Below are 15,838 nucleotides of genomic sequence, written 5' to 3'. Positions count from 1 at the left end.
CCGGCGCCGGTCGGCGAGGGCGCCGGCGGCGGGGTCGGGCACGGAGGCGAGGCGGAGGCGGCACGGGTTGACCCGGGCCCCATATGGGCTCAGGCGGGCCACGGATGGGCCTGCAGGGCTGGCGGCGGCGCGCGGCGGGAGGCAGCGGTGGGGCTGACGTGGCAGCGTGGGATTTGCCGGGGGGCGGCGGCGGACATGTCCGTCGGCGGGAGAAGTGTCCGGCGGCGCGGAGAGGGTTTGATCTAGGGTTAGGGGTGGATTCATCCGCAATTTTGGGGGAGAGGGACATATAAATAGGTAGAGGGAGCTAGGAGACTCCAAATGAGGAGCGGTTTTCGCCCACACGATCGTGATCGAACGACCGAGAGCATGGAGGGGGTTTGGATGGGTTTTGGGCCACTTTGGAGGGGTGTTGGGCTGCAAGACAAAAGAGGCTTTTACGGTTACCCGGTTAACTGTTGGTGTATCAAACGACCTCCAAATGGCACGAAACTTGACAGACGGTCTACCGGTGCTATACCAAGGCTGCTTCGCAAACCTCGGGTCATTCCGAGAAAGTTTAACACCCGTACACGAAAGGAGACAAAAGGGGAACGCCGGAGGACATAGGAGTGTCGGATTGCAAAACGGACAACGGGGAAAATGCTCGGATGCAGGAGACGAACACGTATGCAAAATGAAATGCACATGATGACATGACAAAATGCAACACGCAAGCAAATGATGTGGCAACGACGACGAATAACTGGCAGACACCTGGCACATCGGATCCGGGGCGTTACAACACTCCTCCACTAACAAGAGATCTCGTCCCGAGATCTTAGGACCGAGACGGAAGGGAAAAGGGATGAGGTGAAACAAGAACTCAAGAGAATAAGCATAGAATCGAGAGCACTCGAGAAGAAGAGAGGAACGACGAGAATGACGAGAATCGAAAGCTCACGGACTCAGATAGACTATGGAACCACTCCGGTTAGAACGAGATAAGAAACGAATAAGACTAAAAGGATTTAGGCAGCACTCCGGCTGAAATATGGAAAGATTAGAGCATGAGATTGACAAGATTTAACGATAGTTGACGAAAGAAAACAACACAATGCCTCAGGAAGAATTGAAATAGAATGAAAAGAATTTAGAAGGAAGGATTGAATGAATTTGAATATATGAGAAGAACGAAGAAATGCAAAACTCCACTTCAGAAGAAAATGAAGAATTATTTGCGCTTCGAGACGCGAGAAGAAAAGAAACTTGAACTCCACCAACCAAATCTTGATGAACTCTTGAAGAATGAATTAAATCGTGAAAAACCACCATGAAGAACTCCAGTAAAATAAAGGATGATGAGATAGAATTCAAGGATGGAAAGAATAAGATTAAGGCCTTGCGATGATATAGATGAGGTTTCTGACGAGATGGCCGAGGAAAATTTGGACTCCGGAAAAGAAAAGATGAAAACACTTGGAACTAGAATTTATTCACCAAGAACAAACTCCGAAGGAAGGGATTACTCACTTGGATGAAATAAGAATAAGATTTATTGTATGCTTATCCTTCATCAAATTAAATTGATGACAAGCAATGGATTTGGCATACTACTTATTCTTATTGCAAATGATTAAGGGGAATACACCGCAAAACTTGAGAAAGTCTTCATGAACCACCGGTAGGATTGGAAAGAACGAATGAATTGATATGATAATCAAAGAAAAAGAATCTTGAACGAACCACCATAAGAATTTGAAAATGACTGATGAAAGAGAATGAATCACCGAGAAGAATTTGAAGAACCAATATGCTAGAGGGGATTTAGATGCAAAAGAACAAAGAGATCATGAGCTGATTAAAGAACACTTGAACGAAGCACCGGGGTAAATAGAGAACGATAACTGGAATAATGGCCTCTGGTGAAAATAAATGGAAAAAAATAACTCCTGACATACTCCGGATGGGTAAGAAAGAATATCTGATAAACGAAACAATTCAAGAGGATAACATGAAGCTAGAACCACGAAACTTCGAGAGAACGGGCAAGATTTAGAGGAAAAACTCTTCTTCGGTCTTCGAATGACGACGAGAAACACCACCAAAATTGTTGAGATACTCCGGGAGAATGAAAAGCAAAGAGGTTGAGCCGACGATGAAATGATTTGAAATCGATCTTGGAAAAGGCATGTGACTGATGGGATCCATTCTTACGTCACACTTGAAAAGAATTGAGAATAACTCCGGGGGAATTAGAAGAGTCAGGTAAGATCCTGGAAAAAGACCTGTGGGTTAGGGCCCACTAAAATAGAACACCGTTTGAAAAGGGGTGTTGAACAGATAGAAGAAGCATCGGAACAATTGAAATATTTGAATGAGGTGACAACCACGAATTAATTGGAACACAAACAAATCTCCTGAGATATCTTCCGAACTCCGAAATGATAAACTGGCGAGAGGCGAACGAGCAGGGAAAACACTTGAGCTGAGGGAAAGAATATAATCACTACAAAAAAAAACTAGAATTGAATCCACCGGAAAAGAAAAAGAGATGAAGAATGTCGAACAAAACGAGAATTCACCGGTTGAAATAATTGACGAAATACTGAAGAGGCTCCGCACGAATGAAATAGCTTCTCGAATAGATGCTCAGACTCCGGGAAGAAAAGGGGTTGGAGGGCGGGAAAAACACTGCAAACTGGAAGGGGGAACCGACCAATATCTTGAAGAGAAAAACACCGGTTAAAATCATTGAGGAAAGAAAGCAAAGACTTCGCACGAGTAGGATGGATACTCGATTACGGACTCCGGTTCCGAGATGAAGAAGGGTAGGTGGGTGGGAAAAGAAAACAATTGAGGATTGAACTTGCAAAAATGGAGAGGGTCGAATCACCTTGACGAGAAATGCACCGGATAAAAGAGCTGAGAACCAACGAACGAAAAACTAACCACGTGATCCTAAAGAAAAATTTGAAGGGGAAGAGGAGTAGTTCAAAACACCTACGTCAAGATTCCTTACCAGAGCGATGAAGAGGCAGAGGAGTAAAAAGAATTCCTACTCTCCGATATAACTAGACTCAGAAATCAGTTTTCTTCTAGACTCAACAACGGCCAAACTACACGATCAATCAAGGGGCTCCTAGGGTCGGTCGAGGCTCTGATACCAACTTGCCACGCCTAATATGCGACCCTATCCAAAAGGAACTCGAAGGTCCCACCAAGGATAGACCCGCATATTGAAACGCTTTTGCAAGGTGGATATCATTACATCAACATTACATAATAGATGGGGATACATACAAGAGGCATACATGCCACACGAATACAACATCATCATACATGAGAACAACATCCGACTACGGATGAAGCACAAACAGAAGCTCAAACGACATCCACCCTGCTAGCCCAGGCTGCCGACCTGGAACCTATCCCCTGATCGAAGAAGCAGAAGAAGAACTCAATGTAAGCAAGCATCACTCTCGCGTCATGATCATCGCATAACCTGTTCCTGCAACTGTTGTTGTAGTAATCTGTGAGCCACGAGGACTCAGCAATCCCATTACCATGGGTATCAAGACTAGCAAAGCTTAATGAGTAAGGAAGAGGTAAAGTGGTGAGGTTGCAGCAGCGACTAAGCAAGTATGGTGGCTAACATACGCAAATAAGAGCGAGAAGAGAGCAAAGGAACGGTCATAAGCTAGCAATGATCAAGAGGTGATCCTGAACACCTACTTACGTCAAACATAACCCAAAGACCGTGTTCACTTCCCGGACTCCGCCGAAAAGAGACCATCACGGCTACACACTTGGTTGATGCATTTTAATTCGGATCTGGTGTCAAGTTATCTACAACCGGACATTAACAAATTCCCATCTACCCATAACTGCGGGCACGGCTTTCGAAAGATAATACCCTGCAGGGATGTCCCAATTTAGCCCATGATAAGCTCTCGCGATCAAGGAAGTATATACCTTATCCTAGGAAGACCTGATCAGACTCGGAATCCCAGTTTACAAGACATTTCGACAATGGTAAAACAAGACCAGCAAAACCGCCCGATGTGTCGACAATCCCGATAGGAGTCGCACGTATCTCGTTCTCAGGACACATCGGATAAGCTAAGCGTACAGGTACCGACGTAACCCAAGTTGCCAAGGGATGGTAACGCACGGTTCTCTAGTTTGGACCAACACTTAGACAAGCATTGGCCGGGGGGGGCTAAAATAAAGATGACCCTTGGGTTAATTACTCCCAAGGGAAATGTAGGTGGTGGTGAGGCAAATGGTAAAACCAAGGTTGGGCCTTGCTGGAGAAGTTTTATTCAAAGCGAACTGTCAAGGGGGTCCCATAAATCACCCAACCGCGTAAGGAACGCAAAATCTGGGAACATAACACCGGTATGACGGAAACTAGGGCGGCAAGAGTGGAACAAAACACCAGGCATAAGGCCGAGCCTTCCACCCTTTACCAAGTATATAGATGCATTAATAATATAAGAGATATTGTGATATCCCAACATAATCCCGCCATGGAGTAATCTTCAACTTCACCTGCAACTAACAACGCTATAAGAGGGGCTGAGCAAAGCGGTAACATAGCCAAGCAATGGTTTGCTAGGAAGGGTGTCAAAAGTTAGAGGTTCATGGCAATTTGGGAGGCTTGAGGAGCAAAAGATAGGTAACGCAGCAAAGCGATAGAATGAAGCAACTAGCATAGCAATGATAGTAGTGAGATCCAGGGTAGCAGTCATCTTGCCTGAAATCCCGCAAGGAAGAAGAATGAGTCCATGAAGAAGATGAAGCCACGAAGACGAACCAAGCGTAGACGAACGAATCCTCACGATCGCAACAAAACGGGAACTATCGAGAAGAAGCACACAACATAGTAAACACACCACACATAGAGAAGACATGATGCACAACAAGCATGATGCATGACAAAGCTACATGAATCTACTCATGGCAAGAGACGATGCAAACAAGAGCAACACATCAAAGCAAGTTTAAATGAGGCCGGGAATAACATATAACAATTCCGGTAAGTCCTCATATGCAAATTTCGAAATTGGTCCAGATCTATATAAACCTTATGTTCAAGTTGTTAAACAGCAAGTTAAGATGCACCAAGATGATCTACACGAGATTCTAGTCAAGTTACATATAAAGTTCGTTTAATTCGGAGCTACGGCCTAGAAGATATGAGCAAAACAAGTTAAACATGGCATTGATGCAAAATGCAAACAAACATCAAGCAAACACACCAAAACAAGGATGCAACATGATAATATGAAACTACATGCAAAACTAGGCAAGTTTCATATAGAGCACACTCAAAACGGAGCAATGGTCCAACACATACACTCTATACAAGATATGACAACAATCTGTCCAAAACAGCAACTAGGCATAATACAAGCATCAAAACAACATGCTACAGCATCCCAACGAGAAAACAAAAGGCATGGGCATGATGTACAGGTAAAGCATGACAAAACATGAACACTGAGATATCTCCAGAAATCAATAGAACATACTCAAACACACATGACAAGATTGCAAATAATAACAGTTTCAGTCATTAGCAGAAATAACATCAGGTTGCAATGTTTAGAGCTATCAAACAACATGCTACAGAAAACTATCATGGCAAACAAAGGCATGGCATGAATCTACTAATTGCATAGAACAAAAGTCCCTTACTGACCATGAGCCAAAAAGGATCAGAAGATATGATGGCACCCATGTACACGAAAGGAGACAAAAGGGGAACACCGGAGGACATAGGAGTGCTGGATTGCAAAATAGACAACGGGGAAAATGCTCGGATGCATGAGACGAACACGTATGCAAAATGAAATGCACATGATGACATGACAAAATGCAACACGCAAGCAAATGACGTGGCAAAGACGACGAATAACTGAAAGACACCTGGCGCATCGGATCCGGGGCGCTACAGATTACTCCATGGATTGATCTTGGTGATGCATAGAAAATTTTGAATTTCTGCTACGTTCCCCAACAGGACCCCGTGGCGTTGCCTCTGGATGTGCAGGACAACCCCGTGGAGGGCTGGATGAACATTAGATGGTGGAGGGGTGCCCGTGGAGGGGTGGTTGAACAATAGCCGGTGGAGTAGCGCGCGGTGGAGGCTGGATGAAAAGGAGCCCGTGAAGGCTGAGGAGGTCAACAGTAGCCCGTGGAGGCTGGAGGAGGTCGATGGTGGAGATGAACAGTATCTCGTGGAGTCCCGTTTTGCGGTACGCCACACCCCTCCCGATGAACAGGACCCCCGTTTCGACCGTAGCGCTCCAACACAAGTCCGTTTCGTCCGTTTTGCGGTATGCCACACCCCTCCCGATCAACATGACCCCCGTTTCGACCGTAGCGCTCTAGCACAAGTCCGTTTTGTCCGTTTTACAGTACGCCACACCCCTCCCGATCAACAGGACCTCCGTTTCGACCGTAGGAGGTCTGTTTCCTCTGTTTTGCGGTACGCCAGACCCCTCCCGATGAACAGGATCCTGTTTCGAACGTGGCCAGTCGAACACAAGGCCGTTTCCTCCGTTCTGCGGTACGCCAGGCCTTGTTTCCATCGCCTGTTCCGTCCAAGCCCTCCCGATGAACACGATGACGCATTCCGTTCCGACCCAGCCGGTTGGCTTCCACGCGTTCTGTTGCCTCCCGATGAACACGACGCATTCCATTGCGTCCCCATGAACACGACGCATTCCATTGCCTCCCAATGAACACGACGACGACGTTGTTTCTCCGTTCCGACCCAGCCATGTACATGAGCCCTGGGCGTACGTATGCGCGAGTAGGCGTTTGAGACCCCGCCCGTATGTACACATACGTGGCCGTATTTTCTTTCTTTCACACTGGCCGCTGTATGTACATGTACATGCTACGTGCGCGCCTCTACTACGACACGTGCGCACCTCTACATCGACCAGTGTATATGTACGTACACGTTTGCGACCAGAATGACAACACTACATACGCTTCGACCAGGTGGGTCCCGACTGTCACGCACTTCCTTGCGTGCAAAGATGTAGCTGGTGGGTCCCAGCAGTTAGGGGGTGAATCGTTTTTTTTTGCCCGGACACACTTCCTTCCGTGCGAAGATGTAGCTGGTGGGTCCCAGCAGTCAGGGGGAAACATCTTTTTTTGCAAAATACAGTGGCCCGTCCGGTGGGTCCCAGCTGTCAGGTGGAGGAATCATTATTTTCCGCTTAATAAGGAGGCACTTCCTTGCTGCGACCGTGGACCCAGCTGTCAGCCTCTCCACATACAGTCCACGTCTGATGGAAGTCGTTCTTTGACCACGTTGACCATGCCGCACCGAGAGCACCAGGGCGGTGGACGACGGCGAGGCCTAGGAAGGGGACGACGGGGAGCTGGGGAAGATGCGGCAGTGGAAGCCCGCGCGGAGAGGAGTACGAGGGTTCACTGGTTCGGCTGCGGTGTGAGGCCGCCGTCGCCGCAGGGCCTGGCCAGCGGTGGGAATAGTAGGGGGCGGTGAGGCCTCCGCGGCAGCACAGCCGGCCACGGGAGGCAGGAGCATGCGTCACGACCGACGCTACTTTGGGCGACTAGAGAAAGAAGACCAGAGGTTGAAGAAGCACTACGGCCGTTGGATGGACATCGTACAGTCACTGGAGCTAGAATCGTTTATATTGACTAAGTTGACAAAGCCCTCTGTCCCCGTCAACTTAGTAGTCCCACAAGTCAGCCTCCCACCAAGGTGGGTTCCAGCTAGCAGGGGGTATTCATTTTTTTGTGCATAATAAGGAGGCACTTCCGGTGGGTCCGAGCTGACAGCAGGGGGAACGTTTTTTTCGTGAAATATGGTGGCCCGTCCGGTGGGTCCCAACAGTCAGGGGCAAACATTTTTTTCGCGAAATACTGGTGGCCCGTCCGATGGGTCCCTGCTGTCAGGTGCTACGTCTTGAGCTTGTGTTGGTTTTCCTTGAAGAGGAAAGGGTGATGCAGCAATAGTAGCGTAAGTATTGCCCTCAGTTTTTGAGAACCAAGGTATCAATCCAGTAGGAGGCTCCTCAAAAGTCCCACCCACCTACACAAACAAACAAAGAACTCGCAACCAATGCAATAAAGGGGTTGTCAATCCCTTCACGATCACTTGCGAAAGTGAGATCTAATAGAGATAGTATGAGAAGATAAATATATTTTTGGTATTTTATAAGATAGATGCAAAAAGTAAAGATGCAAATAAAAGTAGATTGGAAGCAAATATGATAAGAGATAGACCCGAGGGCCATAGGTTTCACTAGAGGCTTCTCTCAAGATAGCATAAGTATTACGGTGGGTGAACAAATTACTGTCGAGCAATTGATAGAAAAGCGAATAATTATGAGATTATCTAGGCATGATCATGTATATAGGCATCACGTCCGCAACAAGTAGACCGACTCCTGCCTGCATCTACTACTATTACTTCACACATCGACCGACTCCTGCCTGCATCTACTACTATTACTTCACACATCGACCGACTCCTGCCTGCATCTAGAGTATTAAGTTCATAAGAACAGAGTAACGCATTAAGCAAGATGACATGATGTAGAGGGATAAAATCATGCAATATGATATAAACCCCATCTTTGTATCCTCGATGGCAACAATACAATCGTGCCTTGCAACCCTTTCTGTCACTGGGTAAGGACACCGCAAGATTGAACCCAAAGCCAAGCACTTCTCCCATGGCAAGAAAGATCAATCTAGTAGGCCAAACCAAACTGATAATTCAAAAAGACTTGCAAAGATAACTCAATCATTCATAAAATAATTCAGAGGAGATTCAAATATTTCTCATAGATAAACTTGATCATAAACCCACAATTCATCGGATCTCGACAAACACACCGCAAAAAGAGTTTACATCGAATAGATCTCCACAAGAGAGGGGGAGAACATTGTATTGAGATCCAAAAAGAAAGAAGAAGCCATCTAGCTAATAACTATGGACCCGTAGGTCTGTGGTAAACTACTCACAACTCATCGGAGGGGCTATGGTATTGATGTAGAAGCCCTCCGTGGTCGATTCCCCCTCCGGCAAAACACCGATGAAGGCTCCAAGTGTAGGGTAACGCAGCAGAAAACAAAAAATTTCCAACCTACGCACCAGCCCAGGACCACTATGGAGACTGCATACATGGTTTGATCTTTTTCATTACCGACTCGTAGCGCAGCGGGAAGTAGAGTCGATGACGAACGGTGGTGCAGATCCCTGCAGCTAGGATTTACAACCTCCCAACCACGAGTATGTACCATCATCTGCTCCTCAGATAGCCCTCCAGGAGACGGTCGAACAGCCCCCCTGACGGTGTCGCGGACAGCCCTTCGGGAGGACCTTCGAAACTCGGACAATCACATGGACAGCCCTTCGGGAGGCACTCACGAACTAAGACCGAAACTACGATCTCTCTACAGAGTTGCACACATACGGTGTCATCTATCCGGCAGGGCTTCGCCGTCTAGAACTAGTTCCTGCAGGAACCCAGAGAGCCTTTCGGCTCTACAAAACTACTTTGCTGGGAGGGAGAGAAGAAGCCAGATCATTGCATGGCACTTGTATGAGAGCAAAGGGATGAGGTTTGGGCAGCCCCCTCACCTCCTATTTATAGGGAAACCAAGGGGTAGGATTGGTATTCTGAAATACGAAAATTGCCCCCACTTTATGTCACACACAAAGGGTATAAAAGCCATAAAGGGATGACAAGTGGAGCCCCATGGAGGAGCTGCACCCTCCAACGTCCCACCTTCATGGGGGCCCCCAAAAGGGGGTTCCTTGATCCCCAAGTCCTTCTAGAAGCCTTTTGGAAAAAGCCCCAAAAGGTGGCTTTCCATAAATATCCCAAAAAGCACTTTCACTATTCACGACGACATTTTTCAGCGTCCGTTTGAACTGAAAATATTTATGTGGGCTTAGAACATTTCCAATGCCCACCATAATAGTTTTCAACGCGTTCTGGAACAATTCCATTTTAGTGATTTTCCTCTGCGAAACGCATCTAAAGTGGCTCCGGCAGCTTCGAAACATTTCCGGTTTTTATCTCAGAAAATTCCAAAAAGCTTTCAGAATGATTTTGGCACCCTCCAAGAATTATCAGGTATGTGCCGAAACCAATTTGACTTAATGGTATCCCCTGAAACAACTTTTCAGTTTCACCAAAACTCATCCGATGACTCTCTCTGCGGAACCTTTTCCGATGTCCGAAACTTTTTCGGTGTCCGAAACTTTTTTGGTGATTTTCTCTCAGACTCCTTGTCTAGTATTCAGCAGATAGATGACCCTTAAGCGTGTGACCCTATAGGTTCGGTGAAGTATAGACATGACCCGGAACCCCTTCCGATCAATGATCAACATCGGAGCCGTGGACACCCATATTGACCCCTATACCCACACGAATGAATATTCGAGTGAAGCTCCAGTTGCCGTGTGATATTCCTGTTGCTTCGCGATATGTTACAAATACCCGAGGTGAGATTTACATGTATCCCCGTGGATCAACAAATTGTCGACTATGCTAGTTACCTCGTTACTGGTTTTTTTCTCTTTTCTCATTTTCGTGTTCCGGCTTCCCTGTGATCAAATCACACTGTGTCTGGCCAGACGATGATGGATACCGTAACACCGAGAGGGCCCGAGAATATCTCTCCATCGTCGGAGGAGCAAATCCCAATCTTGAGCTATCAAGTTACTTGACACACTTTTCCATGAACCCGTAAGCCACCGTAATAGCCACCCATTTACGGATGACGTTTAACAAACCCCAAAGTTCATGAAGCAAGCATGAAGAAACTCGATACTCTCATGGTCTAAGGAATCATGCAAACGTTAACCATCTCTATGTTATTTACCATTAACTTATGATGAATGAATCTCATAGCATAACATCAATCCGGGTCGACTCAACACAAATGTTCTCTTAACATTGTGCCCTCAAAGTTGCTGGCAAAGACATGCACATGATTGGGAAAACATAATCATCATGCAACACTTGAGCTAGTCTTAACTAGAGGCATGACTAGGAATACATTTTACCATTTATTATTCCACACGCGCACATGGGTTTTCCCCAGAGCCTTTATGGATATACGGGCTCGGGAACCACAGGAGTTATATCATGGAACATAAACATAATTATGAACATGGAGATAAATAATAGCATTTATTATTTCCTCTAGGGCATATCTCCTACACCAAGATGGGATCTCGCGGATACATAAGGTTACGGCGGTGGAAATTGTGTTCTGTTGGCTCCCTGGATGTTTTCGGGGTACGTAGGCTTATATAGGAGGAAGAAGTACGTCGGTGGCTGCCCGAGGAGCCCACGAGACAGGGGGGCGCGCCCTACCCTCTCGTGGCCGCCTCGGCTGCTTCTTGACTTGCACTCCAAGTCCTCTGGATCACGTTCGTTCCAAAAATCACGCTCCCGAAGGTTTCATTCCGTTTGCACTCCGTTTGATATTCCTTTTCTTCAAAATACTGAAATAGGCAAAAAAAACAGCAATATGGGTTGGGCCTCCAGTTAGTAGGTTAGTCCCAAAAATGATATAAATATGTAAAATAAAGCCCAGAAACATCCAAAAGGGGTAATATAATAGCATGAAACAATGAAAAATTATAGATACGTTGGAGACGTATCAAGCATCCTCAAGCTTAATTCCTACTCGTCCTTGAGTAGGTAAATGATAAAAATGGAATTTTTGATGTGGAATGCTACCTAGCATAATTCTCAATGTAATTTTATTTATTGTGGCATGAATGTTCAGATCCAAATGATACAAAATAAAAGTTCATATTAACATGAAAATGGTGGTACTTCAAGCATACTAATCAAAGAAATCATGTCTTCTCAAAATAACATGGCCAAAGAAAGTTATCCCTACAAAATCATATAGTCTGGTTGTTGCTCTATCTTCATCACACAAAGTATTTAATCATGCACGACCCCGATGACAAGCCAAGCAATTGTTTCATACTTTAATAATCTCTTATGAACAACCTTCTTGCAAGATACCTTATGCAATGGGCTAGAGTTTGAAAAACTCTAAATGAATTATGAAAATGAATACAGACGGCAATACACTGATGGAAGGTATAGTAACATTTACTATGTTCCCTGTGTATACCTTAACCTCATTTCTGGCTAGCCTTTTAGGCCATAGTAGCTCTTACATTGATTCGTAACAGAATGCAATCGAGCGGATATCTTTGTGATTAACTCACAATACCCAAGAATTAGTGATTAACATGTTTAACCATAATTCCCAAGAACTATATCTTTGACCAGCCTACTATACATCAAAAACTTGTATGACATTCATACATGAGCTGGATATTCCAGTCATCTTTCTTTCTGCCTTTATACTTCTAACAGTTTAACTTTTAGTATTTCTCCTACTCGCAAAAGAAGCACCCAACTTAAGAGTGGCGTTAGCCCCGGACTTCCTAGGCGTGTAAGTCATACTAACACCCTTTGGACACTTCCTTTCTCTTTAAATTGTTGTTTTATTCACCTTTCATTAGATCACAGGCATTCTTCTGGATCCCTTTCCCAATAGCCAAATGCATACTAAACACTTTTACTAATACTTGCAAACAAACATTACTTTGGATATTTCATATCTTTCAGCCTTTGTTTTGTATCTGAAAATTAATTTCCAGTTCCATGAATATCATATAACTATCCCAACTTTCGAAGTTTGGGTTTCATGGAAGCAAACATATTCCACTTGACCGTAACAAAATTCTAGCTTTTGGATCGAAGGACGAGAGTCACATGATCCATAACATTAGCGGGAGGATACAGAAAGCATGTGATAGGACAAAGTCCTTCTCGGCACTTTTGAGGACAATCCTCACATTAAATTACCAATCGTAAAGTTTTAACCAGATAATTAACAGCTATTCAATTTTAATAGGGAAGGTGGAAACGTGAGCCATTATTCTACAACTATTTTCCAAGAAACACTTAGACAGTGTTCATAATTTATTGCACTGAGAATTAAACATGTTAATTCAACAGTGCGCTCCCACTCAAATCAATATCTCTCAAAATTGATTGTGAGTGATACAAGACCCACATTTAAATTGTTCTCCATTGGTGTAACACCACTGATGACGAAAAATCTCAACCGGTAGACCAACTTGCCAATCACATCTCTATGTGACTCTTGTTCATCTTTTGATGCGTGTGTTCCGAGCTCATGACGGTCATGCCTGAACGTCAAGACAACCAAGTGATCTTCATGCGAGGTCTCAACTCACCCACCTCACACTTCTCTAATCGTTCGTACCCGTGTGACACGATGCACCCTAAAAAGATAGGTGCCGTGATGGTGCTACACTTGGGAGAACACTAACTACTTTGATATTTTTGTGAGAGTTCACCCTAATAAAAAGCGACTACAACGCAATCAAGAAGGGTGCATCGAAGGGATAAACATCTCAGGCAATTCATAATAGCATGATATGGTATAGCCCTTTCTGACGGAGAAGTCCTTCATTTCTTCGTCTTCGGCATTCGCGTCGGTGTTCACCTTCGTGAAGATTGCCACCACCTTTTCGGTGCACCAGATAATATCACTATCTCCATAGCGGATAAAATAAATGCATTACTTAAGGTTGACACGCAGGTCATTAAAGTGCAATCATATGGCTCCAGCCATCATGCCGAATCATGACACGCAGGTCATGTTAATTACATTAGATAGTCATCTCATACATAATCAAATTATTATGAGCACTGCTATACCACATCACATGCAAACCATCCTGCAAAACCAAGTTAGACGCCTCTAATCGGTTCATACAAAAAAGGTTTTACGTGGCTTCTAAGGTTTCGAAACAAACCGAAGCTACCTACGTCCATCATCAAGTATGATAATTCAAGTTGCTAGATTAACATCTCGGGATGTATGAAGCATGAGATAATAAAATCTCAAACCCCATACTAAACTTTGTCATACGCATGATCCCTGTGCAGATCCCTGCAGCTAGGATTTACAACCTCCCAACCACGAGTATGTACCATCATCTGCTCCTCAGACAGCCCTCCAGGAGACGGTCGAACAGCCCCCCTGACGGTGTCGCGGACAGCCCTTCGAGAGGACCTTCAAAACTCGGACGATCACATGGACAGCCCTTCGGGAGGCACTCATGAACTAAGACCAAAACTACGATCTCTCTACAGAGTTGCACACATACGGTGTCATCTATCCGGCAGGGCTTCGCCGTCCAGAACTAGTTGCTGCCGGAACCCAGACAGCCTTTCGGCTCTACGAAACTATTTCGCTGGGAGGGAGAGAAGAAGCCAGATCATTGCATGGCACTTGTATGAGAGCGAAGGGATGAGGTGTGGGCAGCCCCCTCACCTCCTATTTATAGGGAAACCAAGGGGTAGGATTGGTATTCTGAAATACGAAAAGTGCCCCCACTTTATGTCACACACAAAGGGTATAAAAGGCATAAAGGGATGACAAGTGGAGCCCCATGGAGGAGCTGCACCCTCCAACGTCCCACCTTCATGGGGGGCCCCCAAAGGGGGTTCCTTGATCCCCAAGTCCTTCTAGAAGCCTTTTGGGAAAAGCCCCAAAAGGTGGCTTTCCATAAATATCCCAAAAAGCACTTTCACTATTCACGACGACATTTTTCAGCGTCCGTTCAAACTGAAAATATTTATGTGGGTGAGGGAGTCCCGGATTAAGGGGTGTCCGGATAGCCGAACTACCATCATCGGCCGGACTCCAAGACTATGAAGATACAAGATTGAAGACTTCGTCCCGTGTCCGGATGGGACATTCCTTGGCGTGGAAGGCAAGCTTGGCGATACGGATATGTAGATCTCCTACCATTGTAACCGACTCTGTGTAACCCTAGCCCTCTCCGGTGTCTATATAAACCGGATGGTTTTAGTCCGTAGGACAACAACAACAATCATACCATAGGCTAGCTTCTAGGGTTTAGCCTCCTTGATCTCGTGGTAGATCTACTCTTGTAATACCCACATCATCAATATCAATCAAGCAGGACGTAGGGTTTTACCTCCATCAAGAGGGCCCGAACCTGGGTAAAACATCGTGTCCCTTGTCTCCTGTTACCATCCGCCTAGACGCACAGTTCGGGACCCCCTACCCGAGATCCGCCGGTTTTGACACCGACATTGGTGCTTTCATTGAGAGTTCCTCTGTGCCATTGCAATCAGGAAGGATGCCTCTTCCCGTCTTTAAAGACGGTACCATTGCCAAAGGAGCTTCGGCCGCCGGTCAAGCTATCCGGCTAGGTGGTTTTCTTATGACCGCCTGTTCGGCCAACGCTTCGACGATGACCTCTCGGGTCATCAAAAGCGATCTTCGCGTCAACTCGGATTCACCGAGCAGCTGGATCCGATGGAGCTCTCTTCCGTAAACGAGCTCTTGGATCACATTGCCTCCCTGGGAGTCGCTACAGACTATGATCAGATTGGGCTTAAAGCCGATCTGAGAGAAATTAACTCTCCCCAGGCTACCCACCATGTTGCTGTGGTAGAAGAACAATGCGGCGACTCTTCTTCTATGTTGAAAACCAGTTATGTCTGGATTCCCGATCCCCCCATGCGAGATTCCCGCGGAGGGACGGACGTCAATCAAGTACTGAACCTAAAGTTAGGCAGCGGACCAGATTCGTTGGACAACGTCCAGCAATCCAAGCTTCCAAGTCCGGAAGCTCCTCGGCCTTTGAGCCTCAGATTGGGCGGGGTTCCGAATTTAATTCCACCCGCCCACCCGAACATAAGCGATCTATCTCAAATACGGCAAGAGCCTGATGAAATAGTACATCATTACTGGG

This window comes from Triticum dicoccoides, chromosome 3B, assembly GCF_002162155.2.
Source record: "Triticum dicoccoides isolate Atlit2015 ecotype Zavitan chromosome 3B, WEW_v2.0, whole genome shotgun sequence".
Taxonomy (NCBI): domain Eukaryota; kingdom Viridiplantae; phylum Streptophyta; class Magnoliopsida; order Poales; family Poaceae; genus Triticum; species Triticum dicoccoides.
Note: the sequence above shows the minus strand (reverse complement) of the source record.